Source organism: Babylonia areolata, chromosome 7 (assembly GCF_041734735.1).
Source record: "Babylonia areolata isolate BAREFJ2019XMU chromosome 7, ASM4173473v1, whole genome shotgun sequence".
In the NCBI taxonomy this organism is placed as follows: Eukaryota; Metazoa; Mollusca; class Gastropoda; order Neogastropoda; family Buccinidae; genus Babylonia; species Babylonia areolata.
The window spans coordinates 25,366,743-25,389,198 of record NC_134882.1 but is presented as its reverse complement, the minus strand read 5'-3'; positions in this window follow the sequence as shown (position 1 = coordinate 25,389,198).

Here is a 22,456-nt window from a genome sequence, read left to right as displayed (position 1 = left end):
TTTGGGTTGGAAGTTCTCTGTCTGTCTGTCTGTCTGTCTGTCTGTCTGTCTGTCTGTCTGTCTGTCTCTCTCTCTCTCTCTCTCTCTCTCTCTCATCATAATCATCAATAAGAAAAAAATGAAGACTTTGCTCAACGTACATGCTAGTAGAGAATTCTTCTTTAAATCATATATTCCATTCAGTATCGATCATGCTTCAAAGGTTCGGAATTCTATAATCAATAGTTTACTGAATACTCTGGTTAACATCCAAAACTGACCCTAGACAAATCATATACACTGACAGAATCTGATTACAGACATCCTTCCAGGCTAAAATGTTTTTGATTCTTCATTCAATTGCTTTATGATAACGGCCCATCCGCTCTGACAAATTCGTTCACGTTTTTTGTCTTCCCTCTGCTGATTATTTTTCTCCCTTCTTTGTTTCCCCTCTGTTTGCCTGTATCTATCTTTCTCTATTCGTCCGTATGTCCCTCTGCCTGCCTGTTTACGATGGTCGCCTGTCCGTCTCTATCTGTCCCTGGCAGTCTCTGAAATGATCGCAGATAGAGAGGAAAACGAAATGTAAAATGCGAACTAACCACGCAGCGATGATCTCTCTCTCTCTCTCTCTCTCTGGAATTAGAATTGAGGAAGTAAAATCGCATAAGGTACAAAGTATCTACTTACTTACTTTACTTTATCCGTCCTCTTGTACCATCTAGGGCGTCGAGGGGAGAAAGAGCTGACGGGCCCTGGCAAGCTGGAAGGCCTCGTTGGGTGGAATGTTGTGGGTCTTCAGGGTTTCTTTCACACCGTCAATCCAGGTCTTCCTTGGTCTTCCTCTTGCCTTGTATCCTGATATCCTTTTGTTGTACGCTTTACTGGCCATCTGGTGAGGTGCCATACGTGTTAGATGTCCAAACCATCTGATCGTTTGCCTTTGGATATGGTGGAGGACAGGTGTTGTTCCCACCATTTCTCTGATCCTGGTGTTTCTGATCATGTCCCGTCTGGTCTTGTTGACGGCTCTCCTCAGACATCTCGCAAGTGGTTATTTTGCGTTCCAGACTTTTTGTCAGGGTCCATGTCTGGTACTGGTAGGTCAAGGTGGGGATGAAGATGGAGGTAATGAGTTTGGCTTTGGTCTCAATGGGGATGTTGGGATGTTTGAGGAGTGGGGCAAGCTGGTAGCTGACGCTGTTAGCCTTCTGTACTCTCGTCTCAATCTCTCTGTTGAGACGTCCATCTTCCGAGAAAATACTACCGAGATACTTGAACTCGCTGACTTGTTTCAGCGGAATTCCGTTGACGTTGATGTTTAGGTTGCCAGGTGTTCTGCTGACCTTCATCGTCTCGGTTTTGCTGATGCTGATCTTCATGTTGAGCTCCTCACACTGTGTGTTCAGTCTGTCTGTGTGCTCTTGAAGTTGTTCTTCTTTCTCATGTGCCAGGCTTTGGTCATCTGCGAACAGCATCTCATTCAGATCTTCTGGGTTGGGGTTTGCTTCTTTTGTGATTTTATCCATGTATATGATGAAAAGTAACGGTGATAGAACACACCCTTGTCTCACTCCAGATGACACCTCGAACCAGTCTGTGAGTTCATCATTGATAATAATCTATCTTAGTCCGGTCATGTTGCTTTTCTGTGTAAAAAATACCTCAGAAAGATTTTCATCTATCTGAAATTGAACATTGTAGATTATGCCCCGACAGTATGGGATTCAGCTAGTGCAAACATTCTAAAACCATTAAACAGATTGTATAAACGTGCTCTTAGACTAGTTCTTTTAAAATCCAGCTTATTAACCACTGATGATAATAAATCATTGAACATGCTTCCATTGTATTTACGACTAGAATACAACAAGGCTCTGTTTATGCACAAAGTAGTTACCGGAGCAGCTCCTCCTGGTATTGTAGATAACTTTCCAATAAACAGCAACAGACACTTTCATAAACTTACAATACCTCTTCTACAATTGATCTCTTTAAGTCAAGCCTTATATACAGTTGTGGATCGTACCTGAATAATCCGCCTTCCCTTTTAAAACAGATAACTAGTAGTAGTACTGTTGACTTCAGAAGTTCTTCATAAAAAACCCACTAAGTCAGTATTTGTTTGATAAAATAGAAAATTTATACATATGTAAGTCAACCTTAATGATAATGCGATTCAATTTAAACAGGAAATGTTAAAACAAAATACCATGCACTATTATTATTATTGATGTTGTTAGGGGTGGTTATATTTATGCACATGCAAGTGTATTCGTTTGTGTGCGAATGAAGAGGAGTGCCGTTGAATTGAGGATCAGGATAAGCAGGTTGGAAAGGCGACTGGTCCGAGCTCGTACGAATATTTTGGACTTTGTCGAAAAAGAAAGAGGAGAAGACATTGGAGAGTTCAGATAAAGTGTAGGCAGAAGGAAGAGGAGTCTTTTTTTGCAGTACCAAGAAGATTTGACATGATAGAAGAGATTTGGTGGATGTGGCATCGAGAACTTGAGAAGAAAAGAAGTTTGTCTTCGCTGATGAGATCATATGTTTGACATTTATTTGTTTTCGGAAGATCTGATTGTGGACTTTCAGTTTTGTTGATCGCCACCGCCGTTCCAGCTGGCGACGTTTGCGTTTTGCAAGACGAATGTCTTTTGTGTACCATGGGGCGGAAGGCCTATCAGGCAGCATGCAGGTAGTGGGGGTGCATGTTCATCCAGCAGTTCAGAGAGAACCGTGTTGTAATGTGTGGAGACGTCGGTACAGGAAGAAATTTTGGAAAGACGTTCAGCAGCTTGAGAAGAAAAAAATGTTGATATTGATGGATTTTAGGTTGCGACGAGTAACGGATTTTTTGGTTCTGGTAGGTTTTGAAATATTAAGCGAGAATACAACAGCAGAATGGTCAGAAGAAAGTTCATCACTTACAGTCACAGACGAAATCATGGCATCAGAGTCATATGTGATGAGCAAGTCCAACGTATGGCCAGATCTGTGTGTTGGTTCTGTGACGAGCTGAGATAGAGAATGATTGGACAGAGATTGACATAGGTGTTTGACATCAGTGGAGGTTTGGTTGTCGAAATGAAAGTTGAAATCTCCGAGGATGATAAGTTTGTCAGAACGAAGGTTGTAGTGATCAAGTAGTGTTCGGAACTCATCATGAAACAGAGAAGACGTCAGGTTGTTTTTTTGACTAGGAGGAGGACGATAGAGACAACAGAAGATGATTGAGTGACTGGGGACAATGAGAGTGACTTTGAACATTTCAAAAGTATCATGTGGAAAGGCGTGGTTATGGGAGAAGGAAAGGGAAGACTCCGAGATGTCTCTGTAGACGATGGCGATGCCACCTCCACGAGACAGTCGAGGAAGTGACTTCGTTTTGTATCCAGGGGGGGTCAGTTGTTTCAGTTTGGGTTCATGACCTTGTGATTTTAGCCAGGTTTCTGTAAGAAATACGATATCAAAGTTATTTTCAAAAATATAATCAGAAATATAGTCAGTCTTTTGATCAGGGCAGACTGAGCATTGAACAGACAGGCATGAAAGAGATCAGAGGCAGGCTGCGAGGAATTTGATGGTGAATCAGGTGAGTCAGACAAGCAATGGAAGTTGACGTTGGTGACTGAGCAGTGGAGGACAGTGGAAAGGAAGAGAAAGGTCCGTGAGTTGAGACAGGTGTGGGAAGAGTAGGAAGCAGAGCAGAGCCAATCACGGGGGATACACCACAGTTTGGAAAAGTGTCAGAGAGGACAGTGTCACGGGAAGTAAAGGAGTCATCTTGAACATGAATGTTGAGGTTGTCAGTGACAGTCACAGCAACAGCAGGGCTGCCATCGGAGACAGGACGATCAGCACGGGGGACAATAGACAACTGCAAGCCGTTTTCAATCATATAATCAGAAATTATGTTTAGTTCGTTTTGATGTAGCCTTTTTGTACAGTTCAGAGATCTGGCAGGTGTACACTTTTTAATGCTACTTTCATCCAAATACATATGTCACCAGCGTACTGAACAAGTGCAATGTTTTTGTTACTTTTCTTGGTAGGTCGAACATTAAGATACTAAATAATAAAGGAGCAATAACAGACCCCTGGGGGAATACCCATTTGTAGCTGCCTTGTAGAAGAAGTATTGCCTATTTTTGTCCGAATTTGCCTATTGTTTAGGAAATCTTTGATAAATTCAAAAACATGACCTGACAGGCCAGTGCTTTTAAGCTTATAAGCAGTCTTGAGTGCCATACTTGATCATAGGCTTTAGTTACATTAAAAATGTAACTAATATGCACTTTCGTAATGCAAATTGATGCTTAACTTGAGTGGTTAATTTGACCAAAATGTTCAATCGTAGATCTAGCCTGACGAAACCCCGCTTTATTCACAGGGATAACATCATTTGTTTCACAATAGTACGTAAGTCAATTTAAAACGATTTTTTCTAATAGTTTACAAACATGAGAAGTTAAATATATAGGTCTATAACTGTTAATACATTTTACTGGTTTTCCTTCTTTGTGAATTGGTATTACAATTGAATCTTTCCGGATTTTAGGTAGACAGCCTGTTTTCCAGCACCTTTCAAAGAAATGGTGGAGGATGTAAATCCATTGTTCTGGGAAACACTTTATCACTTCGTTAGAAATAGCATCAAATCCAAAAGATGTTCTTTTATTTGGAATTGCAGATATAGTTTCTTTTATTTCTTGGAGGGTTAATGGGGCATTGATATAACTATTATTGTTCCCGAAAGAATCTATGTACATATCAGAATGTTCTTTTTCTTTTCTAAAAATCCTCTGGGTTTCACATAATACCTCTGTTCTACTCACTTTTGCAAACTGGTCAACAAATGCTTCAACTTTTTCTGCTGATGATGGAAGTCTGTTGTTTTCGAGTAAGACTGGGTGTTTTTGTAATTTTATTCCATTTTTCATTATATTTATTTGTTTCCATACCTTTTTTGAATCTTTATGGTTGGAAACGTCTGTTTTACAATAGCTCACCCAATGATCTTTCTTAGCTTGTTCTATGACTCTATTGCTATGTGTATTAGCTTGCTTCAAGTGTATAAACTTTTTATTCAAGATTTTCTTATTGTTCTTATTTCGTATATACTCCTTGAACGTTCTCTTTTACTCAGCCCTATCACAATCTGCATTCCACCATACATTACCAAAATGCTTACTCCCCTTTGTATTTGATAAGTTTAGTTTAGGGATACATGAATTAGCTACGTATCAATGTCATCTTCAACAGAAAAGTTCATATGCAAGCATTTTAGAGTGTTTGTAATTTGAGCCAGTCTGCTTTTTTGTAGTTGTACCTCGGGATGATATCTTGCTCTGTCTCTTCTAAAGGGGCATCTTCATTGATGGTAATAATTATCGGAATATGATAACTCCCGACTGTTTCATCATGTTTTCCACTGAAAAGATAATGTTATTAAAGGTGAAGCGAATGTTTTATCTATAGCAGTTGGCCCATGGCTAGACACATCAGGTATTCTGGTACATGAACTATCATTAAGTATAAAAAGTGATGAATCTACAATATTTTCAACAAGTCTGTTACTGGTCACATGGGTGCATTCTTTTTCCCAAAAAGGTGAATGGGGTTTAAAATCTCCACCTATCAACCATTTTTCATGCTCGTCTTGAACTGTTTTGAGCCGGTCAGCATTGTCGTTGGTTGGCCCTTTTGGTAAATAAACAGAAGCGCAGTTTTTTTTTTTTAATCTGAAAACTAAACAGTTACAGCACACGACAGCAATATTTTCCATGCCTACTGGTACAAGTGACTGTTTTTCACAGTACTGTAAACCGATGCGAATATAAATTGCAGTACTGATCTTGGCACCAGGCTGTCCTTGGTTTCTTGTTGGTGGATAATAGAACTGCTTCAGTCTGGGAAGATTGTCCATTTTTCACATTCGAAGACTGAAGGAGAAGAACGTGATACTTATTAGATACAAGATCTTGCTGCAGATAGTGAATGTTTGTCGATATAGATCTGCAGTTCATTTGTAAAATTTTGGTATTGCATTTACAACTCATACTTTGAAATCAACACCAATGCTGATGGTCAAATACAAAATATACAATATGCAAGAGACAAATAAGTAAATGATAATAAACTGAATAAAATAAAATAAAATAAGTTTGAACAGAAAAAAGAGAAACCTAAAAATCACTGTCCACCAAAAAACAATCAAATATTTGGAACAGGAAGCTAGTTATAATAATGTGTTCGATCAGAGAACACCGGAAAATACACATCAGACGCACGGAAAGTAATTTATAGTCAACACTAGTTATGACTTGCTTTTCGTGTCAATAGACTACTCAGATTTAACAGAATCACAGAAATATTCGGCAAAAGGCTAGAAGCCTTTTGTCCTCGTAATAGTGTCCACTTATGTGCCTTTGGATCACTATATAGTGAACTGTTCCAAGGTTTAATCAGGCATAGTGTATACTACATTTATTTCTCACTCAATACAGATTTAAATCGATGGAAAATGCATGTCTTTAAAAGCTTTGTCAAATTAGTTTTTGAACAAAAAGACCACATTGCCTTATCTACTATTGTTATAGTTTATAACAATATATAACACAGCTCAGCACCATCCTTGTAGCACATCAAACAGGTTGTACCATCTGTCGGAGGCACCAAGGAAGCGGGGGTGACAGGCTGTGGTCTCCGGGGTGGCTGCTTGCTGCCCTCGCTGTTTTCTTCGGCTTGGCCCAAAACAGCCGCCGCAGGTGTCGCCCCAGGTTAGCCGCCAGGATGCTGGAACCCTTCCCGGTGGGATGAATGCCGTCCTTCAGATGGTAGATTCTCAGCTGCTCGTGTGGCAAAAAAGATACTCGACTCAGTTGGAAAAGCTCTTTGTAGACCAAAGCGTTGAACAATTGCCGTTTGACGTCCAGTTCAGTATTCCTTACGACAGGGACTTTGCTGGTGACAATTTTAGATTTAGGAAAAGAGCTATGGGCTTGTTTAATAAAGCTGACAAATCCTTGACTGACCCTTTCAGCGCCTACATTTTTCAAGTCGTTTAGGCCACAGTGTATTTGACAACAGCTTCAGGTGGTGTTTTTTCTCTGGATGTGGCTATCCTCAGTGGTTTGTCAAGGTCGTTGATTTTGAAAATACCTCTTTTGGCCGCCGAAAATCCATAAGAATGTCCCAACCTTTTTTTATTTGCACTCCTGAGAGTTTGGAATCATGGAGAACAACAACAGCTGGAAGTTCGTTTTTTGACTCACTCTCTAAACTTGGCACTTTGATCTGATATTCTGACACAACAACAAGAGCAGTCATTTTAATCATTTTAAGTTCAAACAGGAACTTCTGTTGCTAAGCATGGAAGTTATATTTCTGGTGCATGTCTTTGCTGCAGATAGTAAAAAAAAGGAAAATAATCTGTAATGAATGCTGGGGGGTTGATTTGCCTCAAACTGATCTTTCTCATCTTAAACGTTACATTTTGAAATTATACTCAATACATAAAACGCTTGTGTGTTTTACTGTCAGTGTACAGGGCTTTCACTATGTTCATTCGCCCAAGTGGTCTTTTTCGGAAAATATTGAAATCAATATTTATTCAGAGAAAGATTTGTGAACGCCTCGTTACTTACTGGATTATGCCCCAAACTTCCATATAAATATCAACAAAATCAGTCGGGATTCACAGTTTAAAATAATAAACCATGAGAGTTAATACCCTTGATGAAACGTAAAAATTTCCAGTCTTGACTTTTGTCAAAATGAAGTCCTTTTCACTTCATACGACGTTTAGAAGTACTTGTACTTAGCTCTACATGTTATTAGTTTAACAAAATACTCAATTTTCATATCAACTTTAAAACTAGAATGAACACAAAAGAGAAATTGAATCGACTGTGTTGTACGATTCCCAGCGGGTGTAACTGAACTTGTACATATATCTAGATCCAGAGAAAACGGCTAAATGTTGCATTGTGATTGCGGCGATAGCCACGTCTCCTTTACCGCGGACTTAAAAAGAATTTTTAATTGCCCTTAAAGATTTTTTTAATGCCCAAGATACACCAGAATGATATGATTTAAACAGCGAATACCGCAATCGATTTATCGCCCTTTAAAAAAAGCATGTTTGAATGTTAAATTTTTGACCGTCAGTTAAGGAGCCAGGATTGTGTATTGGGTAAGACAGTTTCTTCTCACCCGAACACGCGGGGTTCGAATCTGCCGTCAGGACTTTTCTTTTCTTTTTTTACTTTTTTTTTTAACCGAAGCTTTATAATAACAAATACAGAACAAATTTTAACGATTAGATTTTTTTTTTAAAGTGTATCACAAGTGAGTCTTGAAGGCCTTGCCGCTCTTGTTTCTTTTGACGTAACTGAAGTTTCTCTGCAATGAAGTTATTTGTTTTTTGAGAACCCGGGGTCTGTGTACTTAGTTTGACGTTTATTGATGGATTTGCTTTTGGCCCTGCTGTTGTCTTCACTGACTGTAGTTTAGGAGTCAGTCCGGCTAATTGTGCATATGTGGGATTTCGCACGGGGTCTGTCTGAGTGGAGGTATTCTTTAGCACCACCTTTGGCTTTGTCAGTCTTTCGATTAGTCGCGATTGGGTGTTCATATTCATTTCCATTGACGCGATGCACTGACTTAAGGTCAAAATGATGGAACTTAATTTGCTGACCTCATCGCGCAACCTGGATTTTTCTTCGCTATCATCCTTGAATTCTTTTGGCTGGCTGTCTTCAGAGGTGGTAATGGAAGGTTTGCCAATGGGACTGGTGGCCTCTCCCGTCGACTCAGTTCTTTTACCTTCATCTGCTGTCGTTTCTGCTGGACTATCTTCTTTAGAAGTATCTCCTTCTGCAGTCGCAGAGTTACTTACAAGAACTGAATCGTTTACTCCGTGATCTAGTTGATCGCGTCATCTCAGTAGTTTTTGACAAAGATTAGCAGATGATTTCTTGTCCGTTGACTGTATCCGTCATCTTGTGTGCCCCCTCGTGCGTGTGTGTGTGTGTGTGTGTGTGTGTGTTGGAATATAGTAAGATGGCAGGCTCACCATATCTCATTATTCTCCTTCACGTCGTGATTCGACTTATTACGCTGCTGACAGTGGTATACTACGTGACTGGGTTATACCAGACAGAACATTTGTTTCATATTCCGTGACCCAAAGTAAAAGGAAATTGATCAGTACTCGAGACATTTCATTAATTGTTTGTTTGTTTTTTTCTTTTTCAGATCTTGCGTAATCTTACTTACCATTACATTAAGCCTAACATAGTTAAGCATTATTATTACCCTTTCTATTTTATTGTTGTAACAGTTATTTTTCTTCTTTCCATGTTAGAATTTGAGTGCGTCTACGTTTGTATTGCTCATATTGTCATATATTAATTTTTCATTGCCAAAAGATCACAGTACAGTATTTCATGGCTAGCTGGTGAAGAACTTACAGTAGGACTTTTAAACGATGGTCATGGTATTAATATAATAACCGAAATATCATCACTATTAACAAACCCTGGGGAAAAACACTTCCATATCTTTTGGTTTTCTGAATCCCATTTATCGGGTGTCATATCTAACATCAATCTTTCAACTCCAGTTACTATTTGATTTGTAGGGATCCCATACAAGGCAAAGAAAATGGCACAATTGTGTATATTCTTCAGTCAGTAAGATTTAAATGAATGCAAATTCTGGAACAACATCAGGTGGAAACACTTTGGACTGAATTTCAATTCAGATATAGCAAACCCAGTATATTATGTTTCCTTTATAGAAATCCTTAAGAACATGTTGATTGGATTGACTACTTTATACCAATGATGGAACATGCAGAAGATCAATAAGATAATACTTTTCGGCGATTTCAGAATCGATTTGTTTAAAACAAATAACCATTGGAACCCTGACAAACAAGACATTCGACTTGCAAAACGCAAACGTCGCCAACTGGAAAGACGATGGCGATCAACAAAACTGCAAGTCCACAATCAAATATTCCGAAAACAAATAAATAAAGTCAAACATATGATCTCATCAGCAAAGACAAACTTTTTTTCTTCTCAAGTTCTCGATGCCACATCCACCAAATCTCTTTACTCTATCATATTTAAATCTTGGAACTGCAAAAAAAGACTCCTCTTCCTTCTGCCTAAACTTTATCTGAACTCCCCAATGTCTTCTCCTCTTCCTTTTTCGACAAAGTCCAAAATATTCGTACCAACTTAGACCAAATGTCTTTCCAACCTGCTCATCCTGATACTCAATTCAGCGACATTCACTCCATTCCTTTAATCCATTAACTGAAACAGAAGTCCATGAAATCCTGAAAGAAATTACAATAAAATCCTGTGAGCTCAATCCCATACCAGCCTCGGTCTTTTCCCAGTGTGCCTCACAGCTTCTCCCCACAATCACCAATACTGTCAACCCATCCCTTCTCACTGGAACGTTTCCATCCACTTTCAAAACTGCCGTCGTCCGGCCTCTTCTGAAGAAATCCAACCTAGACGCAAACATTTTGAAAAACTATCGACCAGTTTCTAATCTTCCATTCATGTCCAAACTCCTTGAAAAAGCTGTCCTCAAGCAGCTCAACAACCACCTTTGTTTCAACAACCTCATCCACCCATTTCAGTCTGCCTATCGCGCTGACCACAGCACCGAAACCACTCTCCTCCACATTCTGAATAATCTACTGCTAGCGTCCGACTCAGGAAAAAATTCCCTTCTCACTCTTCTCGACTTGTCAGCCGCCTGACACGACAGACCATTCAATCCTTCTTTCCCATCTTCACTTTACATTTGGTATCAACGGCACTGTTCTAAACTGGTTCAAATCTTATCTCACTGATCGATTTCAGTCTGTCATTGTTGACAATTTCCAATCTGAACCCGTTAAAATCGAACATGGAGTCCCACAGGAATCTGTTTTAGGCCCAGTGCTCTTCACACTGTACACTGCTCCTCTCGCTGAAATTATCAACCGCCATAATGTCAGTCATCATTCTTATGCTGATGACACTTAACTCCAGAAGAGTGATACCCCTGAAAAATTGTTGTCGCTCTTGCAAGAAATATCCATCTGCTTCCTGGACATTCAAAACTGGATGACTCTAAATAAGTTACAATTGAACGCGGACAAAACTGAAGCAATGGTCATAGGAACTAAACAAAAACTGTCTTCCATCACAATTGACACAATCAAACTTGGCAGTACATCCATCCCTCTTTCCAGGTCAGTCAGGAACCTCGGTGTTGTCCTTGACAACACACTGTCCATGCAAAAATTTATCAGTCAGACATGTCAGTCCTGCTACTGTCAACTGCGGCGCATCAGTTCCGTCTGGAAATATCTGTCCACTGACGCAACATCTAGACTTGTCGTTTCTCTCGTTCTCTCTTGCCTCGACTACTGTAACTCTCTATTGTCTGGTTTGCCTGCTTCATCCATTCAGTCCCTTAAGCGCATACAAAACTCTGCTGCCCGACTCGTCCTCAGAAAGAAAAGATCTGAGCACATCACTCCTCTTTTGCAACATCTCCACTGGCTCCCTGTCTCACACAGAATAAAGTACAAGATCGGCACTCTATGTTATAGATGTATTCACAAATCTGCCCCTTCCTATCTCTGCGGCTGCCTTCACCTCTACACTCCATCTCGCTCACTACGATCAGCTTCGGATCCACTCTATTTATGCATACCCAGATTAAACTCTCGACTGTTGGCCGCCGTTCTTTCTCTGTCTCTGGACCTTGCAATTGGAATGAACTTCCTCTTTCGCTTCGTCAAGTCTCCACACTCAGCTCTTTCAAGTCTGGCCTTAAAACCCACCTCTTCCCAAAATAGCCTCCCTTCCCTGCCTCTTCCTTGTGTTCAGTTTCTCCAGTTTTAGAGTTATGCGTGCGTGAGAATGACTGGTGCGAAAGCGCTTTGAATTTGTCTCTGCACAAGATTCAGCGCTATATAAATACCATTATTATTATTATTATTATTCGGAATGTGTATATTCGTATTCTTTACCCGCAGACACAGACACAAACACACATACCCACGCACACACATGCACATACACAAATACAAGCACGCAAACACACACACACACACACACACACACACACACACACACACACACACACACACACACAAACAAACAAACAACAAAAACAACAACAACAACAAAAACAACCACACACACACACACACACACACCGAGATTCGCACCCGGGACCCTCAGATTGAAAGTTCAACGCTTTAACCACTCGGCTATTGCGCCCGTCAGAAAAGTTAACATAAATGCGGAATAAAATGAAAAAAAAAGTATAAAGCACTTCCTAACAGACCTAAGAAACATATGAAGTCGATGAATATGTACACTCGATGGAAATGATGTCCATAGCATTTTCTAGAAAATGGTACCCATACATAAAAAAATGGTTGAAGACAATGGCGCATGGAATGTTACATGAGACGCCGTGCTATCTCGTAACAGTACTACAGGGTCTACGACAGTGGTGTTGTATGTTGGATCGGAGTGGTTTGTACTTTGTTATGTGCCACATAGTGCAGTTGATTGTGGAAGTTAATGATGTTCATGGAGATACTTATACAAACTGGCTGATGATTGTGTTGCAAGACACTGGTCTTGACATTGCGCTTGCTTTATTTGCTCATGTCTTGATAGATGTGTTTTCATATGTGCCCATAAAAGTGGGTAAAATGTGAATGAAGAAAGGGGTGGGAAGAGAAAAGAAAGAGGAACAGGAAGAAAAAAGACAACAGCGAATGTAACGGTGATTACGATTTTTTTGAGTGTGTGGTTTTCTTTCTTTTCTGTATAAAACAACGTGTTTTTTTTCTTATGTACAGTTTAAATAACACATAAAAACTAACAATATTATCATTAATGCATGTCTGTATGTCTAAAATAATGTTAAAATCGAATAAAAATGTTTATTAAAACTCTCTGCTAACATTCTACAATTGTGCGTGTGTCACTAATTCAGATACTATTTTAAAGACAGTTGTCCCTGTCTTTGGTTGTAGTGATCGTTACCCTATCTGTTGTACCTCGACAAAACGGGCGTCAGGATTAAACCACGAAATTAGACCACAAAACTAACCACGAAATTAGACCACAAAACTATCATATTTAGAAACTTCTCCAATATTCAACAAAAAGAAAAGATTCTCTCTGATCTCTTTAGTTCACCTCTCAATATACAGATCCAAATCAGGCCCTGGATGATTGATACAGTGTTGATGAAGTTGTACCTTTCCTTTTTCTTTTGCGTTCGACAGCTACGCAGTCAGGGTGTTGTACCTTTCCAAATTTTGAAGAGTTAAACATCAGGTGAAACCCCCTTGGCTGACAAAAGACGTTCCGAACACTATATGTCAAACAGATTATTTGTACAAAATGGCTCTCGTAACATATTTTAAAAAGGAAAGAAACGTAGTTAATTCCATGATACAAGCAGAAAGAAAATAATAACATTTCCTATTTCATATCTCTAATTAATGAAAGTAAAACAATATATAAAACCATACATCATCTAACAAATCAAAACATAAACTGAAGCTCAAATCTTAAAAGTGATATATCAGTTGATAAACTAAATCATCATTTCTCAACTGTAACATCCAAAGTAATTCAAAATGATGAATCAAAAGACAATGATCTAGGAGACCTTAGAAATTACTGCCAAGTAAAGAATATCAAATTAAACTTAGATATTAGTGCTTTAGGAGTTCATGAAGTTTTCTATGCCTTAAAACACTCACGGGATTGATGGAACAGATGGAAAAATTCTTAAATTTTCAGCCGAAACTCTTACCTATGTATACAATCTTTGTCTTCACAAAAATTGCTTTCCATATGCTTTAAAACAAGCAAATTAGCACCATTCCATTCCACAGGGTTCGGTACCGGGCCCTATATTATTTTCATTATATATCAGCGATCTACCATTATCTCTAAATGTGACATGTTTGCTGATGATACTACTTTAGATGCAAGAAATGCTTATGCTCAGTGTTTTCATCTTACCATGAAATATAATATCCACATTCTTGTTAAATAGACACGTTTGAACTACATGGCTCTCCATCCCTTTAAAAACTTTTTTATGATTAACACAGACAAAAACGACTAAACCTTTCCAAAAATTTACCAGTCCTCGTCATTGCTAACGCAAAAATAGAAGAAATTGCCAATCATAAAATCTCAGGAATAATGATTGATAGCAATCTATCTTGGTCGAAACACCTAGAAATTATGTCCAAAAATCTTGTTTCATAATTGTATCAGTTAAGATAAATAAGGGATTATTTAAACTTAGATGCAAGAAAACTAGTATTTCATTCGTATTCAATCTGTTACAGACTATGATTATACACTTTGGGATTCCGCCAGCAATAATCTGTTTAACCATTGGTAAGCATCCACAAAGCTGTTGAATTAAATATTAACAAATCAACCTCTCTGACAGATTCTGGCCATGAAAAAGTTGACATCCTCCCTCTTTAGGCTGGACTTTTGTATAATAAAGGCCTCTTCATGAATAAAAAATATTCCAAGGTAATGCTCCGTCTTCCTCAGTAAATATGTTCACTTTTAATGACTGTCGAAAATTGCATAAAATCAGTCTCCCCTTCACAACCATTACTTTATCAAGTCTTACATATTTTGGGAGTTGGTTATGGAATCATATTCCTGAAAATGAAAAAGTGAACTCAACTTTAAACAATTTAAAGTGAACTTTCATTGTTCTCTTACGAATCTTTCAGATTTGACACCACTATATCCAAAGATGTACTGATGATCATTCAATGTGCTCTCTCTCTCCTCCCAGCGCTCTCTCTCTCTCTCCCTCCCTCCCTCCCTCTCTCTCTCTCTCTCTCTCTCTTTCTCTCTTCACTTGCTTTCATGTGTCCCACAGGCCTTAAACAAGGTGAAGTGTGCAGTCCTGTCTTATTTTCGTTATTTATCAACGAACTAGCATCTGAAATTATTAACAAAGGAAAGCATGGTGTTCAGTTGATACCTGATGTACTAGAAATACTTATTCTTATGTTTACTGATGACATAATTCTGATATCTGACTCTGTAACTGGTCTGCAAAATCAGCTGAATGTGCTATATGATATGGTCATGAGTCTTGGCTTGATTGTGAATCTCGACAAGTCTAACGTTGTTGTGTTTAGAAATGGTGGGTACTTATCGGAAAATGAAAGGTGGTTCTATGGAAAAACAAAAATGACAGTTGTAAACATGTATAAGTATCTAGGTGTCATTTTGTCAACAAAAATAACTTTTTTCCCAAACATTACATTATATGGCTGCCAGGGCAAAAAAGGGGGTGATTAGTATTTTCAAGTTATTCCGATCAGTTGGTGAAAAATGCCCAAAAATATTTTTAAACTATTTGATGCGCAAATTCAACCAATGCTTAGCTACGGGACGGAAGTTTGGGGTCTGACTGCAAAATTAATCTCGATGTAATAGAGAAAGTGCATACATTTGCGCTAAAACGGTTCTTGAATGTGAGTGTTAGAACACCAAATGCAATGGTTTACGGTGAACTGGGCAGATTTCCCTTGTATATTAATATACACTTGAGGTGCATCAAGTACTGGCTAAGAATTGTCAAAATGCCAGAACATCGGTTACCACTGAAAGCATAAAAATGTTGCTATTTATCCATCAGCAGAATTGGAATACATGGGCCACATCTGTTTCTTTCTTGTTGCATAAATATGGATTTCAGGAGGTTTGGGAGAATCAGGGGGTCGGAAATGAAAAAGAATTTCTAAGCACATTCAAAAAACAGACTGGTAAACGTATACAAAAAACGTTGGTCTTTACAGCTATCAGACAGTGATCGTTTCTCACTATACCGTACTTTTAAAAGTAGTCTTGTACTTTCACCATATTTGTTGGAGCTGAAACATATTCAAGCCAGAATTAGCTTAATACGTTTACGACTTGGTGTGTCACAACTCAATACACATAAATTACGTTTTAAACGTAATGTAACAGATCATGAGCTGTCTTGTCCTTTCTGTGATTTTCAAAAAGAAACAGAAGTTCACTTTGTGTTACAATGCCCTCAATATGCTGATCTAAGACAACAGTATATCCCCTCTAAGTATTATAATACTCCATTTTTGTTGAATATGACATTGCTTTTTTTCTTCAATCACCGATATGTGTGACGGGACATTAAACAAAAATTCCTCCACATTGCTTTTTGCAAGTGAAAACAAATCACTGGTCTTGCGCTTGGCTGTATTCCTAGACAAAGATTTGAAAGTACGTTGCTCATAGTGTTATGTTTGTGTTGTGCCTCTGCATTTACTTGTAACCACCCCTATTGACATGGGCCAATGGCCTTTCCATTAAAACATTTCAGTGTTTCAATGTTTTCAGTGTGTTTCACTCTCTTCACTTCTTTTCCTGTGTATGAATCTGACCTGTGGATGACTGTTTCCATGTATGTTTTCTTTCTGATTATGTTTTGGTGTGTGTGTGTGTGTGTGTGTGTGTGTGCGTGTGTGTGTGTGTGTTTTGTTTTTGCCCAGATGTGCTGAATGTAAAAAAAAAAAGCACTAATGCTTATTCCACAACCCTCTTGAAATAAAAGTTGTTTCGTTTCGTCCCCCCCCCCCCCTCTCTCTCTCTCTCTCTCTCTGTCTCTCTCTGCCTCTCTCTCTCCCCTCCACAAAACCTGGAGTATTGGTCTAGAGGACAGCTAGTAGGATAATATTCATGGGGACAGGCTGTAGGGAAACCACCGTGAAGACAGGCTGTAGGAGAAGAAGACAGGCTGTAGGAGAACCACCGTGAAGACAGGCTGTAAGAGAAGAGGACAGGCTGTAGGAGAACCACCGTGAAGACAGGCTGTGGGAGAACCACCGTGAAGACAGGCTGTGGGAGAACCACCGTGAAGACAGGCTGTAGGAGAACCACCGTGAAGACAGGCTGTAGGAAAAGAAGACAGGCTGTAGGAGAACCAGCGTGAAGACAGGCTGTGGGAGAACCAGCGTGAAGACAGGCTGTAGGAGAATACGCCTCACTACTCAAGCTCGTTGTTCTGGAGGCAAGGGTGACAGTAGTGAACTCTCCTGAAGGCTGTGGTGGACTGTGGATGTCTAATGGACTGTGGTAGACTGTGGATGTCTAATGGACTGTGGTGGACCGTCTGGAGGCTCCGTGGACTGTGCCCGCTTGGTCTCCAATTTTGCTGTGCTCTCTACTGAACAGTCATTTGGGGAATGGTGTGCGCGTTCGTTTGTTTTACGTTGTAGTTTTGTTGTTGTTTTCGCTTTTAAGAAGTACAGCCACAAGTGGGAAAGCACGATAGTTAGATGTGTGCATGAATGAGAAACACAGACTGTACTACAGGCATTATCAGTCATCACACAAGTTGGCTCGGTTAATGTTAATGTAAGCAGAGAAAGTTGGTCATCATCTCATCTTCAAAACTTTTCTATGACTCTGGCAACGTTTGCCTTGTTTTGTTCCCTCTTCGGTGTGTGCAGCAGAGAAAGTGAGGGGAAAACAACAAAAAACAAAAAAACAAAAACAGTGAAAATTCATTTGAGCAGGAAGTTGATGTATGACTACCAACAAGGGAGATGACCATGAAGTCACAAACAGTGACACCTACTTCCTGCTAGCTGTCCGGATGAGGGATAGGGGAAAACTGGCGTCACCGGCGGGCCAGCGGCAAACAACACAGCCTGTTGTTTCCTGTTTCTCACAATTTGTCGGCTGACTTCTGAAAGACGACCAGGTGTGATTCCCCTAGAATGATCCCACCCCAAAGTTAATTCAGTGGAAACATTCTGCTCTGCAGAAGTCTAACTTTGGGAAACTCCAAAGGGGAGTCAGCTCGGGAAGACTTCAACCGTTGCCCTGAAATAACTACACGCCCTTCCAATTAAAAGTTTATCGAATTAAGCAGAAACCACAAAGAAGTGTATTTCTGGTGAAAAACGTCTGAGTTAATTTCGGGCAGCCCCAACACACTCCAGTCATGGTCCCCAAACACTCCAATGTTGAGTCAGTGGGGGCTGTTATCTTTTCCACTTCAACGTCATTCGGAGTGGAGTGTTGGCCTGGTGATAACGCGTCCGCCAAGAAAGACAGAGAATCTGAGTACACCCGCTCTTATTGTCTTCCCCTCCTCTAGACCTTGAGTGATGGTCTAGGCGCTAGTCATTCTGATGAGACGATAAACCGAGACGCCGTATGAAGCATGCACTTAGCGGATGTAAAACAACCCACGGCAATAAAAGGTTGTCTCTGACAAAATTCTGGAGAAAAATCAACTTTGATAGGCAAACAAATATACTCGCAGACAAAAAATGGTGATGCTCTCACTGTATCGATGCGTTCAGCCTGGGAAGAGCAGTCCGAATTTCACACAAAGACATCTGTTGTGACAAAAGAGTAATAGAACTCAGAGGCAATACCAGATAAACTGCACACGAACGAGACTGAAGCGCATTTTGGGTAAGCCCAAAATAACTTCCTGGGGATTCGTCTTGAGGCAACACTACATTTTTTATGTATGTTATACAGAATAATAAGGACAGTCCAATCGAAAATGGTTTGGAGATAATGATGTATGGGCATGGGATCGAGTATAATTTTTTTTTTAAAGGTGGGGAGGGGGGGGGACAGGAGGGAGGGAGACTGCCCTTATATAACTGCAAGGGGGTATTTCTGGGCCATTTACTAATAGAGACAAAACATTTCCTGGCGCTGTATCGGTGTAAAGTCCCAAATCGCGGGGGACACATCGGTGTCCTAAATCGTCCCCCCGGGGGTTTGTCAGTTTCCTAAAATGTCACCCGAAGGACGTTCTGGGACGTCCCCCCCCACCCCCCTCACCCCCATGCTGTTTCGGTCCCAAACCAACATTATTTGAAATGCAGCATTCTGAATTTTTTGGGATTGTGTTCAGTGGTGGTAATTAGAGGTACGAAATGATCAGTAGTAACTGTAATGAGTAGTGGTCAGCCAATAGTTGTGTCAAGAAGTCATGATACTGCAAAGTAGTCACAAAGTAATGTAGTCTGAACACTATTGGTAGTTAACAGTTACTTAGTGAACAGTTAGATAGTCAGCACTGGTCAGTGGGTTAGTAGGTAGGCAGCAGTGAAAAACCTGCTTCTTAAAATGATTGATAGACGTGACAAAATAACGCAATCAAAGGACTTAAAGGGAGAGGTCAGTTGTGTCCTGTGTGCACATGACCTGTTGGTGCATAGACCTGTGGAAACACAGGCTTGGGGGGCGGGGGACGAAGTATGGATTACTTCTTTCAAACCGTACGCCAGAGCACGACTCCAGGAGGCTTATTAAAAAAAAAAAGCGATAATTCGTGTTCTTCAAAATATGTTAAATGGTCTTTTTTCCATGACAGATCAAAATAAACAACGTTTTCTCTGGATCTGCTTCTGTACTCTTTCCCTCCTCTTCTCACCATTTCCAACACACACACTCACACACACACACACACACACACACACACACACACACACACACACACACACACATAAGCACGCACGTGCGTGCGCGCGCGCAAATGCAAAACAAATTTAGTGTTGGGGGGGAGGATGTTTTGGGACAGGTGCTTTGCTGAAGTCTGGGGATGGGGGATGGGGGGAGGGCCGAAACAACATGGGGGGACGTCCCAGAATTTTCCCCAGGGGACCTACCGAGGGGTGAGGGAGGACGATTTGGGACGTGACACCGGGCCCCTTTGTTGACGCACGTAACAACTTAGGTCACGCTAACTTAAGTTTGCCCCATAAAATAGGACTGTGTCTGTCTACCCAGTCCGTCTTTGGCCCCCACTTCACCCACACACTTCTCTCCCCATGCCCCCAAACAGCCTGTCTCCATCGCTGTTCCCACAGCTCTGACGTCTGTGATCCAGTGTCACGTCCCAGATTTGATATTTTCACGCACTTGGAAGGGGGCTTTGTTACGTTTTGTTTTTTTCCAGGTCGATGTTACACTTGGCTGACTTGTTTTACCTCTGATACAGTGTGTGTCTGTATATGTGTGTAGGGTGTGTGGGTGTGGGTGTCAGTGTGTGTGTTGAAAAAGGAGTGGGTGGAAGGGAAACCTGTTTTCTGTGAAGAATGCGGAAGTGGCTTGATGTGTGGAAAAAGGATGAGGTGACGTTGAACATAGCGAAATTGTAAATCGTACGTGTGTGTGTCATGTGTGTGTATGTGAACTCAGAACTCATTTCATTTGTCGTAAAGCCCATCAAAGGAATCATGGATACCAAAACTAAAGACAACAAACAGGTAAAAACAATCATTGTGAGCACATGCAGGATCTTTCACAGGACAAAGTTACGGACTGCGAATATTAAAACACTCCTACATATACCTTACCAGAGGTGTAATCTCAAGTCGGAGTTGTACATACTACATTTATCGAGAAAATGCAGTTCATGCTCTAAAACTCCACATGCTTTACATAACCGGTCTTTCCTGGTTATGCTAATGACGTTCTCTTTCAATTTCAGGTTCATGCGCGCTTATTCGCAATCGACATAATGCTCTTCTGTGTTTAATATTTTGTGTAGCTGATCAGGTAGGATTGTAATGGACAAGTGTTCACAATCTCCGAATAAAAGGAAAGACTTGAAATGGTCCCGCTTTGTCGCTATTTGATTGAATGAAACCACACTTCAACGCCGAAACTGAGCATTAAAGTGTCAAACAGTTGCATCATCACAACCATCTTCACTTCTTTCATGGGACTCCGTATCAGAGCATATGTTGCTTTGTTCCCTGGTTTGGCTGTGGTCTCTAGCAAGGTGAAAATTTCCACTTTATGAAAATTAACACCTAAGTATTTATATATATCCGCCGTTACGAATAAGTATGTGGTCAATGGTTCTAGAATGCCACCTGAAACCTTGCTCTTTTATTAGTAAATTATCTTGTTCTGAGTATGTTTCGATTCATCTGTTGATAACTTGACAAAACAGTTTTCCAAAGGCGTTGTTGAGTGTTACACCCCGGTAATTGCTAGAATTGGCTGGATCGACACTTTTAAAAATAGGAATATTTATTGCATCTTTCCACTGACTGAAATAAATCCCAGCCTGAAATGTGTGCTTGCGCTTCCGCGTATGTGTGTGTTGTGTGTGTGTGTGTGTGTGTGTGTGTGTGTGTGTGTGTGTGTGTGTGTGTGTGTGTGCGCGCGCGCGCGCGCGTGCGCGCGATATCTATCTATCTATCTATATATATGTATATATATATATATATATCAGAAACTTGTTCTCCGCATGCTTCCCTGTCACCTCAAACTACAAATGATGCTGTGGTAAACCTGTCAGATGTGACTCTCAAGGATAGTCAAATGAGCGTCCTAGCTTTGGGCTCCAGATTTTGTCCTTCCCATATGTCTATAGACAGAGAAAGACTCCAACAAGACGTCAAGGAAGGATGTAGACTTGTCAGACTAAGGGAATACCATTTTGATCCCGAGGTAGAAACTACCCATGACCCTCCAAAAAAACAAGAAAACTTGGTACGAACCTCCTCATGACAGAGATGGGTCGCTGGAAGCATATTTCCTGTCGATACAGAGCCGGACTGCTGCATACACACAAAAAGACGCCCCAAAGATAATCATGGCCCCAGTCATCGCCAGGCTCTAAGGGAGCTGCAAGACATGGTCCAAAACAGAACAATACGGATCAGTTCTGCTGACAAAGGAGGCGCCATAGAATTACAAAATACCAAAGACTACATAGAAGAGGCCAAGCAACAACTCTCTAACTCCTCTCACTACGTGACTGTAGAGAAAGACCCAAATGCCAAAGTTGCCAAAACCTCAAATGATTATGTGGAGGACTTGTACAGCAAAGGCCACTTCGACAAAAACAATTACAACTGGGCCAAAGTAGAAACAAACAAAGTCACCACGCACAGGTTCTACACACTCTCCAAAATTCATAAGAGTCGGACTAATCCACCCGGACGCCCCTTTGTATCAGGCATCAATGGGCTTACTGAGAACGTATCCAAGTTGATGGACATTGGCTACAAGATCATGTACATGGGCTGTCAAGTTACATCAAGGATTCTACGCACATGTTGAAGATGATTGCAGACTGATATCATGAATATTGTCCATTTGACAATGACATCAAACTAGTGACCATCGACGTAACCTCACTCTGCACAAACATCCCTAATGACGACCTCCAACCAGCCATGAAGTTCTTCCTTGACAAGGAAAGGAACTTGAACATCCCGCCTACAGAAGACATCATCAGGATCTCTGATCACATCCTGAAGAACAACTACTTCTGCTTTGAAGACACCACCTATAAACAAGTTTTAGGAACTGCTATGGGCACACTCACGGCACCAAGTGCAGCTAACCTATTCATGGGGTGGTTA